General features: G+C 39.8%; 1 protein-coding gene across 14 annotated transcripts in view; it reads left to right on the top strand.

The window, feature by feature from the left end:
* The first annotated feature begins 971 nt into the window (after positions 1 to 971).
* ERC2 (ELKS/RAB6-interacting/CAST family member 2) overlaps positions 972 to 11,825 on the top strand; it is a 486,059-nt gene continuing 475,205 nt past the window's right edge. For 5 of the 14 annotated variants that reach the window (XR_001412198.1, XR_001412201.1, XR_001412200.1 and 2 more), the window contains exon 1: positions 975 to 1,215. The gene's annotated coding sequence lies outside the window, so the exon portion shown is untranslated. Of the gene's footprint in view, positions 1,216 to 3,256; positions 3,328 to 11,825 lie in introns of those variants that run through there. The other 9 variants (XR_001412196.1, XM_014943272.1, XR_001412199.1 and 6 more) reach the window with 6 other exon arrangements.

The following is an 11,825-nucleotide window of genomic DNA, read 5'->3' as shown; positions in this document are numbered from 1 at the left end:
TGGCATTGTTTTTAATAGAAATTCCGGGAAAGCTGTTCTTATCGATAACGTTTACTAGTGGCATGTATAGGTGCTTATGTGGGCAAGAGAGAAAGGAAATACAGATTACAGTGAAACAACTCCAGATCTGAAGTACTTCTTCAAAACATTCAAAACATTGCTATGGCAATGAGGTTAAGAAGAGGCAGATAAGATACATTTGTGAAATTCTATTTAGGGCAAGATATGAAATTGCATTGAAGCTAAAGATTGAGGGCGATCAGTTAAAATTGTATCAAGAGCAATTAAACTCCAAAAAAAATAAAATTTGAGAAGACGGAAAAATACAAACCCCTAATTTCTTAGAATGAGAAATCAGTGATATTTATAGAAGTTTACCTCACTCCCCTTAAAAGTAAATAAATAAAATCTAAGAAGTAATTTTTAATGTAGTTTACAGTTTTCTGATGAAAAAGGCTTTCAGGCTTCACGTAGCAGCTGATGTCTTGCTTTTTATCCCTGCATACTACTTTTTTTTTAAACCACAGACAAATATAGATGTCATCTTAGATACACTTAAGTTAAAGCACAGATTTTAATTTTATTTTTTTTCCTGTGTATGTATGCACATACAGTAGTGGATTTTAGATACCATATTCTTAAGCACCTGGCTTTGAACGTTTTTGGCCTTCAGTGAACAGGGACAGGAGAAGTAATTTTCCCTCTGCAGTTTTACGCAGATATCGGTGTATTTTTAGGCTATCTCACAATGAGTAACACACTTTCAGACGTTTGCTGGGCAGGGACTGGAACCCTTGGGTGTGCAATGAATGGCCAGGGACAAACGCTCTGAGAGATCCCTGGGCTTGCAGTACGTGTGCTGCTGCTGCTGCTGCTGCCAGAGCCTGCTGCTGCCCCCGGCGGCAGGCCGCTCGCCGCTGATGAAGCCCCAGCTCCTCGGGAATGCTGGGAATGTTGAGTCAGGGACTGGCAACCCAGACAGGCAGGCTCGCAGCTGACTGAGGGAGACTCGCAGAGGGACAGAAAGACGAGGGACAGGAGCACACAAGCCTCCCCCCACGACTGCAGCAGGTTTCCTCTCTTCCTCCCCCCGTAAGGGATTCGGTGGCTCCGGCTCTCCCTGCTGCCGCCTTCCTCCGCGCAAACGAGATGTCAGCTAAACGTGATGTTGTAAAATCCATGTGAGGACGAAAGGCAGATGCAATGATTTGAAAGGTGAGAAGCTTAAACAAGAATATGGCTGTAATACATTACTGTAAATTTGCTGTGATTAAGGAAATTGCTATATATTGCTTTCTTCAACTGTCTGGTAGCTGAAACTGGAAATGAATTCGCAGAAAAGGCTTTTTATATTGCTTTAGAAATACATTGTAATAAATGGGACCAAGTGCACATCTTATTCTGGTAACAGAGTGCCTCTCCCTACAGAATCGTCAACCAGAAACCTCTCTTGCAGTTTCTCCAAAAAGCAGCCATAGGAGTCTCCTTTTTTGTGCCAAGTGTTAAAAATATTATTGTTATTGTTAAAGTTTTCTAGAATAGAATTGATAAGCTTTGGAAATTCCTGGCTTTATACCTAAATACTGGATAATGTTTGGTGTTTTAAAAATTGTGTCAGGAAAAAGGTGAGAGATTTCTGTTCCCTTCTAGTGGCTGGCGAATGGAAAGCAGAAACTGACAAGGTATTATTTTGCAGTTATATAATTAATGAATACTTACTGAGGTTCCTCATGATGCTGTGTGATTTTTAAATTTTTTTTAAAGATCATTTTAGGTTGGACAAGAGTGATGCATATGATTAAATCCATGCATGTATTCATCAAGGATACATACATATTTTGCTGAGAGCACTATAGCAATAATGTGATGAGGAAGGAATATATATATATTTTTATTAGTGTGTGATTGATTTCTAGGCGGCTACCTGCTAAGCCTTGTGATGGATGGATGGGAATCTACTCCCTTAGCGGCGAATTGATATTTCCCTTTTGATGGACAGACCAACCGACCACTTGCAATGGCAGATACAAGCTCGTTGCAAATAGGCACGGCCAATAAGTGCAGTCAAGAGGAGGGCAAATCCCACTTGTCAGGGTTAGTTTTCTGGTTCGCTCTTTAAATCAGTGGCTTCCCTCGACCGCTTGTTTGTTTGGGATTTGTTTTTTATTTCCTATTCCCGTACCCCCAATCCCCATGTGCCTGCCCAGGGCGGCCGCCTCGTACGCAGCCCCTTCCCGGCAGCTCCACCGAGAGCAGGCCCTTCCCCGGCTCCCCCGCCTTCCGAAGGGCGGGGAAGGGGGGAAGGTTCCCCCCCGCCTCCATCAAGTCGCTTCTCCGCCGGCAATTCATTTCGCTGTGGCGAAGTCGAGGACGGAAAAGATCCTCCGTCTCATGCCTGCCCCCACCCCCGCCGGCTTCCCGGCCTCCCTGCTCTGAGGGAAGATGCTGTGGAGAGCCATTACCGCCCTCCTCCCACCTCAGGAAACCGTGAAACTCCAAAGCGTTGGTTCAGCTGCTCTTTCCAGGGCGCGGGGAGACGCCTCCCGCCGCCCTGAGGTGGGTCGTTTTCCAGCCCTAGGGGCAGGGGGGGACTTGGGACTGTCCTCCCAGCCTCGCTCCTTGTCAGCGACCACTGAGGAAGCCCCACCATCTTTCTGGCCCAGCTCCCCCCGTAGACGGCCGTGTTAGAGTAGTGCGTCTACCCCCCTACCTGCATCTCTACAGGGGCACCTAAAGCAATCCCTCGGGCGAACGGCACCCTCTCTCTACCTCGCTGCTGGCCGACTTTGGCGGCCGTACCGGTGGCCAGGGAAGCACAGGCCGGCGGGCAGGGCTCGCTTTCCTCTGGCGCTAACGGCGGGCGGGCGGCCCCGCCCCACTTCGCCCCGCCCCGCCCCTCCCTCCTCGGCGGGCGCGCGGGCGGGCACGCCCCAGCTCGCTCAGCTACCCGAGGACGAGGGCTGGCGCGTGCCTGCTGCCGCTCGCGCAGCCCAATGGTCGCTGTTCTCCTCCTCCTCCTCCTCCTCACAGGAGAGCGCGCGGGCGTTCCAGGGATGAGGTCCCTTCACCAATCGCTTCTCCTCAGCGCCCCGCCGCTGCCTCATGGGGTCGGGAGATTTACCGCCTTGCTTTGCTGCTAGTGCTGGCTTGGTATTTTCTTTACCTGTTCTGTGGAAGAGCAAAGGCTCTTACAAGAGCTACAGTTCTTGTCTCTTCACAGTCTCATCTGCTTGAGTGGTCCATTTCCCCATTTGTTCCTTTCCCTGGATATGAAGAGGAGAATGTCCCTTTCTAGGGTCTATTTTTGCACGCAGGGAGAGTGTAATGGTAAGTTTCTCCAGTTCCGTTAAGGAATATGTTTACGTGGGAAAAACATTGTCAGTTTCTTGATGTAATAAACTTGCAGTCTAGATCTTGGCCTCATGGGCAACTGGGTTACAGGGTATGTGTGAAAATAATTATTTACACATCTCTTCAGTGCTTTAGAAGAAACCTTTCTGCTACTATTATTTTTATTTGAAAGCTCTGTGTAAAATAGTGTTCAAAGGCATGAAGGTGAGTTAGCAATTTCACTCTTCCTAGAGGAAACTGGAGTGGGGGGGATGCTGATTTTCTGTCTTCATAGTGAAAGGAACATAGTTTCTTCTTCCAAAGGATTAACGAAATAAGGGTAGTCCCTGAGATTTATGGCTTCACAGTTCAGGTTGAAACTAGATGTTTAAACTATGGAGAAACTGTGCGTGCTTTATCACTCTCAAGTGCACTCAGTAGATCATCCAGTTAAGAATTGAGAGATCTCTTCTATTTGTGTGGTTTTGTTTGTATTTGGTTTTGGTTGAGGTTGTTGAGTTTTGGTTCTTTTTGTCTTGTAGTGCTAGTTCATTTGTAGTATGTCTTCAAGTAGACATTTTCTTTTATTATCACTAAAATTTCAAATGCAAGGCGAAGGAGATGCTTTGCTAGTGAAAAGAAAGCAAATATGCGTACAGTCCGATTTGTTATTCTCTCAGAAATGCTGTTTGCTTGAGAGAGTAGATCGTAAAAATACGAGTCCAGAAAATGGTTGGAAGAAAATAATTTTGAAGAGTAGTGTTGAGGATTGAAAGGTTGTTTCTGTGTTGGAAAAAGTCTATTTAGGCAGGTTTGGGGGAGACTTGGCTGCCATTACCTTTAAATAACTCCTGTTTTAATCCTGCTCAGTTGGTGGGGTACCTAGGCTGTGTCTTTCTGAATGTGGAAGATGATACCGTCTTCTTTTCCTTCCTCACTCTTGCAATGAGATCACATGCTTTGACTCTCTAATTGTGTGGGATTTCTTCTTCCTGTACCATGAAGATAGACTTGTGAATAGAAAGTGTCTTTTGTCTTGAACTAAGATGCATCTCTTTTTCCAGTAGGTATTCAGTTACTGAAATGGTTTCCCTCCTTCCCAAACATGAAGGAGAAAGTTGGCATGCAAAGGCGTCTTTTGTTCTTTCCCATCCTACTGTGCAAAATGGAGTTTTTAGCCTTAGAAATTGTGTCTCTGGTCTTCCTGAGCATTGACCTCCTTTTACCTTCTATTAGTGTTTAAACGCCTTATTATACTCGTTATACTTATGATACTCTCTCTAAGCTGCATTTGGACGAGACCCATCTCATCTTTTTTATTCTATGTGTGGTTCTTCAACTCCCTTAACCTACTGGTGGTCAAATTCTGATGAATGGTGATATAAAACATAATTGTCTGTGCTAGTTACCCCTCCTATCTCTTGCCTGCTCTGAAGGCTGTAGAAAGGTGGTAAGGTGGCCCATGTTTTCAGCAGCCAAATACCAAGGGAGCACATTCAGCCATCTTAGAATGTCAATTATACCCGATATTTAGAGATTTAGCTATTCAGCATGCATGTTTTTGTGAAGGAATGCTCAAGGTGATTTTCTTGCTTTAGAAAGATGATTGTTGTAGACCTTTGAAGGATGACTAACAGAAAAGAGTGGGTTGTTCACCCCTTGGAGAGGGTGAGGCAACCAGCCTGTGTATTGCTTCCAAAGACAACATATGTTCTCCCACCTGTATCTGTTATGGTGTTTAATATATTTTTATCCACTCTGATGCATTTGTTATCTTCTCAGTTTGGTTTCGTTTACAAGATGACTGGGATATACATGGAGATGGTTAGTCGGATCGACCTAGGAAATATTACTGCAATACTGATTTTTTTTTTTTTTTTTTAATAATATGATTGCTCTTTTATTTGTGAGATTCTATTTGTTTTCTTCAGTTTTAGGATTGCTTTAACATTTTTGAGATGTAAATTTTAGGTTTTGAGTGATCTTACATGTACTTAGCAACAATGAGATTTCCTCAACTTATTGTTTTTGCAATGTTAATACTAGCTTATATATTTACAAAGTCCTGGCAAAAGGGCAAGAGTTACTTTAAGACAAAATGAGGTTGTAATTTCTTTTTGAGGATTGTAGTTGATCAAGGGAAAGCTCAGAAACCCAATTCTCTAAATTAACTGGGTAGTGCTGCTTCTTCTGGGAGGTAGAAGAAAATGCAAAGGCAGATCAGCAGAAATATTAGTTAAATCCTTTTCTGGACTACTTGTTTTTTAATTGGTCACTTCTTAGTTATGTAATGCATTTTATAAAGAAACAAGCTTTTTCAAATTGATGGATTTAAGTTGGTTTGTTACTGCTTGTTCGTAAGGTATGACAAAGAATCCCCATTCATTGGAGAGTGGTTGTGGACTATGTTTGTGGGGTCTGAGAAAGTTTATAAGCATAGATATCCAGTGTTTGTATAAGAAAATGCAAATGTCTTTGAACTAACATTGGTAGCGTAGTATTTAAGCTGTGTTGTTGCATTCTTGGTTGTTGATCTCAGGGAGTTCTTATGATTCATTTAGTGATAGGAGCTGTCGAAATGCTTGGCTTTGGAATGTTTTAAATAGCCAGATTTTATTTTGCGGTAGTTATAATAACAATTAGGAACACCAGTCTCATCTTCTGTCAGAGACAGTCTGTCAGGTGCTGAGCTCTGACAAAGGAGAGAATAGTAGCAAAGATGTTTTAGCATTTCTCTGGATAAGGCTCCATTACTGTCGCACTGTTTTTGTTCACAGAAACTTGGAATTCCTTCATGATAATAGAAGTGTAGACTTTGAGATGGACAGTTTACATGTTTAGAAAATTGAGTATTGCTATGTTTTCTTTAGTTTGTAATGAGAATAATGAGGGGGAACTGTAGTGTCAGAATTTCAGTCCTTTTAGGATGGCAGATGGAGTGTGTCTAAGAATTTGAGTTATACCTCAGAGTTTCAAGCTGCGATTGGATGTGTGGGGGCCTTTGATGTTTTGGATGTTTAGCAAAGCCTAAACTTTTCTGAGAATTTTTAAGATTAGGTTCTTGAAAGGGGATACTGACTTTCTAGACTATCTTAAAAACTCACTCTTGCAGACTGGCATTCACTGGAAATGCTTCAGACTAGTTAACGTGTGACTTTAGTGACCAGTCTGCTTTTTACTTAAGTATCCCAATTTCAACAAATACTGTGGTGGTTTTTTTTTGTTGTTGTTGTTTGTTTGTTTTTTTTTAAGCTTCTCAGTTCTTGTCATGCTTATTGTCCTATTCCTCTAACTGAAGTCACAGTGCAGATGTAGAATCTAGCAATTAAATTCTACCTATAGAGCCTGCAAGTTCTTTGGACAACTCTGATCTAATGTGTCTGAAGCACAGCCAGTTTCTTTTTTTGGCATGATCCTAAAACATATGCATACCCTTATATCCTAGCAAAGAGAACAGAAAAGAGAGATGTTCAGCATGTTTTTGAATTCTAATGGCTTCAAAGCATGGTGAATGCACAAACGCATGCTTTTTGTTTTATAGTTTGAGTATCTGTGTTATTATTCTTGAATCCAAGAAATGTAAAATGCATAATGGATATTTAGGCTTGCTAAATTGTAAATATCCCAATATCTAAGTATTCTAAGAAAATGCTGGAAGTTACACAGGTAGTCTTAATAGCTGATCCTATGACTATTCTGTTGTTTTCTTATGAAAATGGAAACTTTGTAGCAAAAAAGAAAAATACAACTTTATCCTCTAAATATAAGCGCCTATATTTAATAACATTCATGTGAATAGCCTTAGTGAATTCAATTGAAAATGCTCCATTGTGTAGAAGTATCTCTGATTATTTCTAAGATAGAAATAAATGCATCTTAAATGACAAACGAGTTTTAAATGTATCTTAAATGAAAAACATTACATTTATGTAAACGACAGGATATTCTTAAACATACTTAATGTGGAAATAGACAAATGCACAGATCTAATTATAAATTTAGTCAATTTCCATTTACGTTATTTTTAGTTCTTAGGTTTCATTTCTGAAACAATAATTGCAGTTTTTAATGTGTGTTTAATACATGTGTATCAGGTAAACAGCCAAAGACTGTTGGTATGGATGTTGACAATATAGATGTTTGCTGTTGCATGAACATGTGCAACAAGGTTTTTTTCGATGTTCTACCTTTATGGCTTTATTCGAAAAACATTGCTTATTTTAGCATTATCAAAATATTCCTGATGCATCGTAAGCGTGACTTTTCCTATTGTAGAATTAGTAAGGAAATATTTTTTTAATATCATGATATTTTTCTTCTGTTATTCCTGAGTATTTAACTGACTTTATTCTGTGTCTTGAATTGTTAATCTCTTATAGCCTTGTTTGCTATTATGTAGAATAAGGGGAAAAAAAGATAATAGGTATCACACTGTTTACAAAAGCTTTCAATTTAAAGCAATGTCTTTAGTATCAACACATATATATAAAAACATTAAAACCACATTTTTATAAAATATAACTTTTATGAACCTCTTATTTGTATTACTTTTGAAGATCGAAGATGATCTTCTCAATACCTGAGTTCTTTCTGCAAGGTCTGAAGCACCACAACAGCTCTCCATATTGGTTCCTCATTCCCAAATTTGAGTGATCCTTAACCTATCTTCCTTTATTGCATGATAAGAATGAATGTAGCAAACTTCTGTAATAATATTTGTCTTTGTAAGTAAGTGTTGCTTACTCCCACAGCAGGCTCTGTTGGTCCAGAATAAGTGAATAGAAAAAATAAATGCACACAATTATTTAGAGTTGCAGCTCTGTATCATTAACAAGCAGACGATTTGGAGGGGTGTGTGTATTTGGTTGTTTTTTCAATTAGATCCTCACCTCCCTCCCATTTGATTGAAGAATTTGGACCATAATTTACTTTGTCAAGGGTTCAGTTTTCCTTGCTTGTAATCAAGGTAGAAAAAATGTGGATTAGATGATAAATTAGCAATATGAAGTTGCAAATGTGAACCAAATTACTTGCTTCATTTTTTTATTGTGTACTACTTGGATGCTTCATGAGCAGGGCAAATCAGATAGCAGCCAAGAAGAGGAAGCTTGGCTATTTAAATCATAACATAGATGTATTATTTTCTATTTAAAATGTTTGTTAGTTTTCCCTTACCCTACTATTTTCTTTACCTTTTAAAAGTAATTAAAAAATGGAAATTCAAGCTGAGTGATGTCCTCATTTGATTCTTTACATAAGTTTGTAATGAAATATATATGTACTATTACTAGGAAAAAAAAATCTTTTTTATGATGTCTGGAACTGTCTCTTGTGTTCCTCTTGAACTTCCAGGTGTTCTGTAAAGAAACTTTAAAACTTAGGGTTTTGTCATTATTAAGAATAAATAAGAACTAAGATATTGCTTATAAGGGGAAGAAAGGTGTCTTCTGTTGCCATTTAAAATTTAGAAATAATAGAAAGAACAAGTCTGATCTTCCAGTTTTTGCTAGAAAACTTTCAGGTTATCTTAGATCATGCTTGTTTTTAAGCTCTAGCTTCTCTATTGAAATAGAAGTAAATTCAACCTATAACAAAGACAGTGTTTCTGTAAACTTTTAAATAGTAATTCAAATTAGGTAAGTTTGGCAAAAGCAAAGCAGAATTATTTCACTCATTAAGCATAATTTTTAAGTTATCCTTCTAAATATTTATTAAAATAGTCTCCTTTAGGGAAAAATATTAAAATGTAAGACATTTAATTTTTTTATTGGTGTTTAATAGTCATTAAATGGAAAATACTGTTTGTCTGGCTGACCAAGTGCCTTAGAATAATCTTCCTTAAAAGACTGAACTCCGTAAATGCAGGCTTGCATTAATAAATGAGATTTCTTACTGATAAAGAAATAAGAAGCAAGTGATTAACAGTTGCAGGATGGAAGGCACAATGAACACAGACTAGGATGTAGAATTTAGCACACAAAAGACACATGCATACCTGCAAAGACTAAAATATTAGGAATTCTTTCTCTGAGAAGACAAAAGGTTGCGAAAGCTTTAGAAATATCAGTGTATCCTGATCTTAAGGTTAAAAGTTGTAGAGAGAGAAGACAGCTAGCAAGACAACGACACAATGAGCATCTACCACCTCTCTGGGCAACTTGTGCCGGTGTTTGACCACCCTTATTGTAAAAAATATCTTCCTTGTATCTCGTCTGAATCTTCCCTCTTTTAGTTTAAAACCATTACTCCTTGTGCTATTACAACAGGCCTTGCTAAAAAGTCTATCCTTGTCTTTCTTGTAAGCCGCCTTCAAGTACTGAAAGGCTGCAAGAAGGTCTCCCTGGAGCCTTCTCTTCTCTGGACTGAACAGTCCCAGCTGTCTCAGCCTGTCCTCACAGGAGAGTTTCTCCAGTCCTGATATGATTTTTGTGGCCCTCATCTGGACCTGTTCCAACACCTCCATGTCTTTCCTGAGCTGAGGGTTCCAGAGCTGGATGCAGTACTCCAGGTGGGATCTCGCCAGAGTGGAGTAGAGGGGCAGAATCACTTCTCTTGACCTGCTGGCCATGCTGCTTTTGATACAGCCCAGGATATGGTTGACTTTCCTGGCTGCAAGCACACATTGTTGGCTCATGTCCAGCTTTTCATCCATCAATATTCCCAAGTCCTCCTGGGCTGGGCTGGTCTCAATCCCTTCATGCCCCAGACTGTATTGATACTGGGGGTTGTTCTGACCCAGGTGTGGCTCTCTGCACTTGACCTGGTTGAATCTCACATGGTTCACATGGACCCACTTCTTGAGCTTGTCCAAGTCCCTCTGGATGGCATCCTGTCCCTCAGGCATGTCAACTGCACCACTCAGCTTGGTGTCATCTGCAAACTTGCTGAGGGTACACTCAGTCCCACTCTGTCATTGATAAGGATATTAAAAAGTACTGGTCCCAGTACAGACCCCTGAGAAACACTATTCATCGCCAAATCTCCATCTGGACATTGATCCATTGACCACTGCTCCCTGCATATGACCATGCAACCAATTCCTTACCCACTGAATAGTTCACCCATCAAATCCATATCTCTCCGATTTAGAGAGGAGGATGTTGTGGGGGACTGTGTCAAAGACCTTACAGAGGTCCAGATAGATGACATCTGTAGCTCTTTCCTTGTCCACTGATACAGTCAAGAAGATGAGTCCTGGTGGAGAATATAGGAAGAAAAGTCCTGGTGGAGGGTATAAGAGCATTATCTTCTACATTATCTCTTATTTCTTCTATTTTGTTGCTGCTTGTTTATATTTGGGGAGCTCTATGATACCAAACAGTTTTAAACAGTTAGGAAGCCATTGAGTATTATAAAAATCAGATTGATAATTTCTGCACTTAGCTGTCACGTTGTTATTTGGATAAATAATTTGGAGGATAGCTGTAAGGAAGGAGTTTCCTTAAATCTTTTTGTAGTATTACAAACGTTTGAGCTTTTGGCTGAATGCTAATATTGGCAAGTAGTTGTGCAAAGCTATTAAGTGTTTGGCTAATATCCAAATTTACTGCTGAGTAGGTGATTCTGGCCAGAGGAGGAGACACAGAAACTCTAAATCAGCCCTGAGCTTTCTAAGCATAATTGTCAGGATTCTTTTTCTTCTCCTTCCCCTGCCTTCCTCCTCCCCAGTCTGTATTTTGGTGACTCTTCTGGCCCCACTGTGTCTGTCCATGAAGACTGTGTAAGCAGTCAGCATGTGAGATATATTGACATAAAGTCAGAAAGTAGCTCTGTGTTCAAATACTGTTTATCAGTTGATGATAAGGAAACGGTAACACTGACCCTTATGAAAAGGGTCTTTTCCTCTTCTGGGAAAAAAACCACAAGCCCCAAAACCCAAACCCTGAAAAAACAGGAAAAGGAAGAAATCAAGTCTTTATCCTTCACTGAAAATACTTGGCTGCTGTTAGGAATATGAAGAATGATTTCTGTATGTTTAAGATGATAATTTAGACTTAGTAGTCAATGTGTTTCCTGAGTGTAGTCTGAATATTTGCTCATATTGTATTTTCTGTCATGGGAATATCTCATGAGGAAAGCTTTGCTACATTTTATTGTCTTTGGCTCTGTACCTAGTTACTGAATTTTTACTACATTTCTTAGTGTTTTACAGCATAGTGTGATTATATTTTATTTTTTTTTTCCCCAATAAAAGTGTTAAATCTGCTCTGGAATTAAGCCACACTGAATGCTGTCTAGCATCTGCTTGTTAGTGAAACCTTTAATGTGAAACTGGTGAGAACTCTATATGCTCTCTGGCTATGTGCACAATTGGTAGTGAAGTTCAAACTCTTACCTTTTTTTAATGGTTTGGAATATCTAATCTGAGACTGCTGGGCTGCTTAGGCCCAAACATTTTACAGGAGAGACATGGGATGTAACAACATATTGTGGTTTCTCTGAACTGAATGAAAGAGAAGTTTACTATTTTCATTAAAACTTATTCAGACACCACA

The sequence above is a fragment of the Calidris pugnax genome, unplaced genomic scaffold (assembly GCF_001431845.1).
Source record: "Calidris pugnax isolate Ruff unplaced genomic scaffold, ASM143184v1 scaffold128, whole genome shotgun sequence".
NCBI lineage: Eukaryota > Metazoa > Chordata > Aves > Charadriiformes > Scolopacidae > Calidris > Calidris pugnax.
This window is presented reverse-complemented; position numbering and strand designations above follow the sequence as displayed.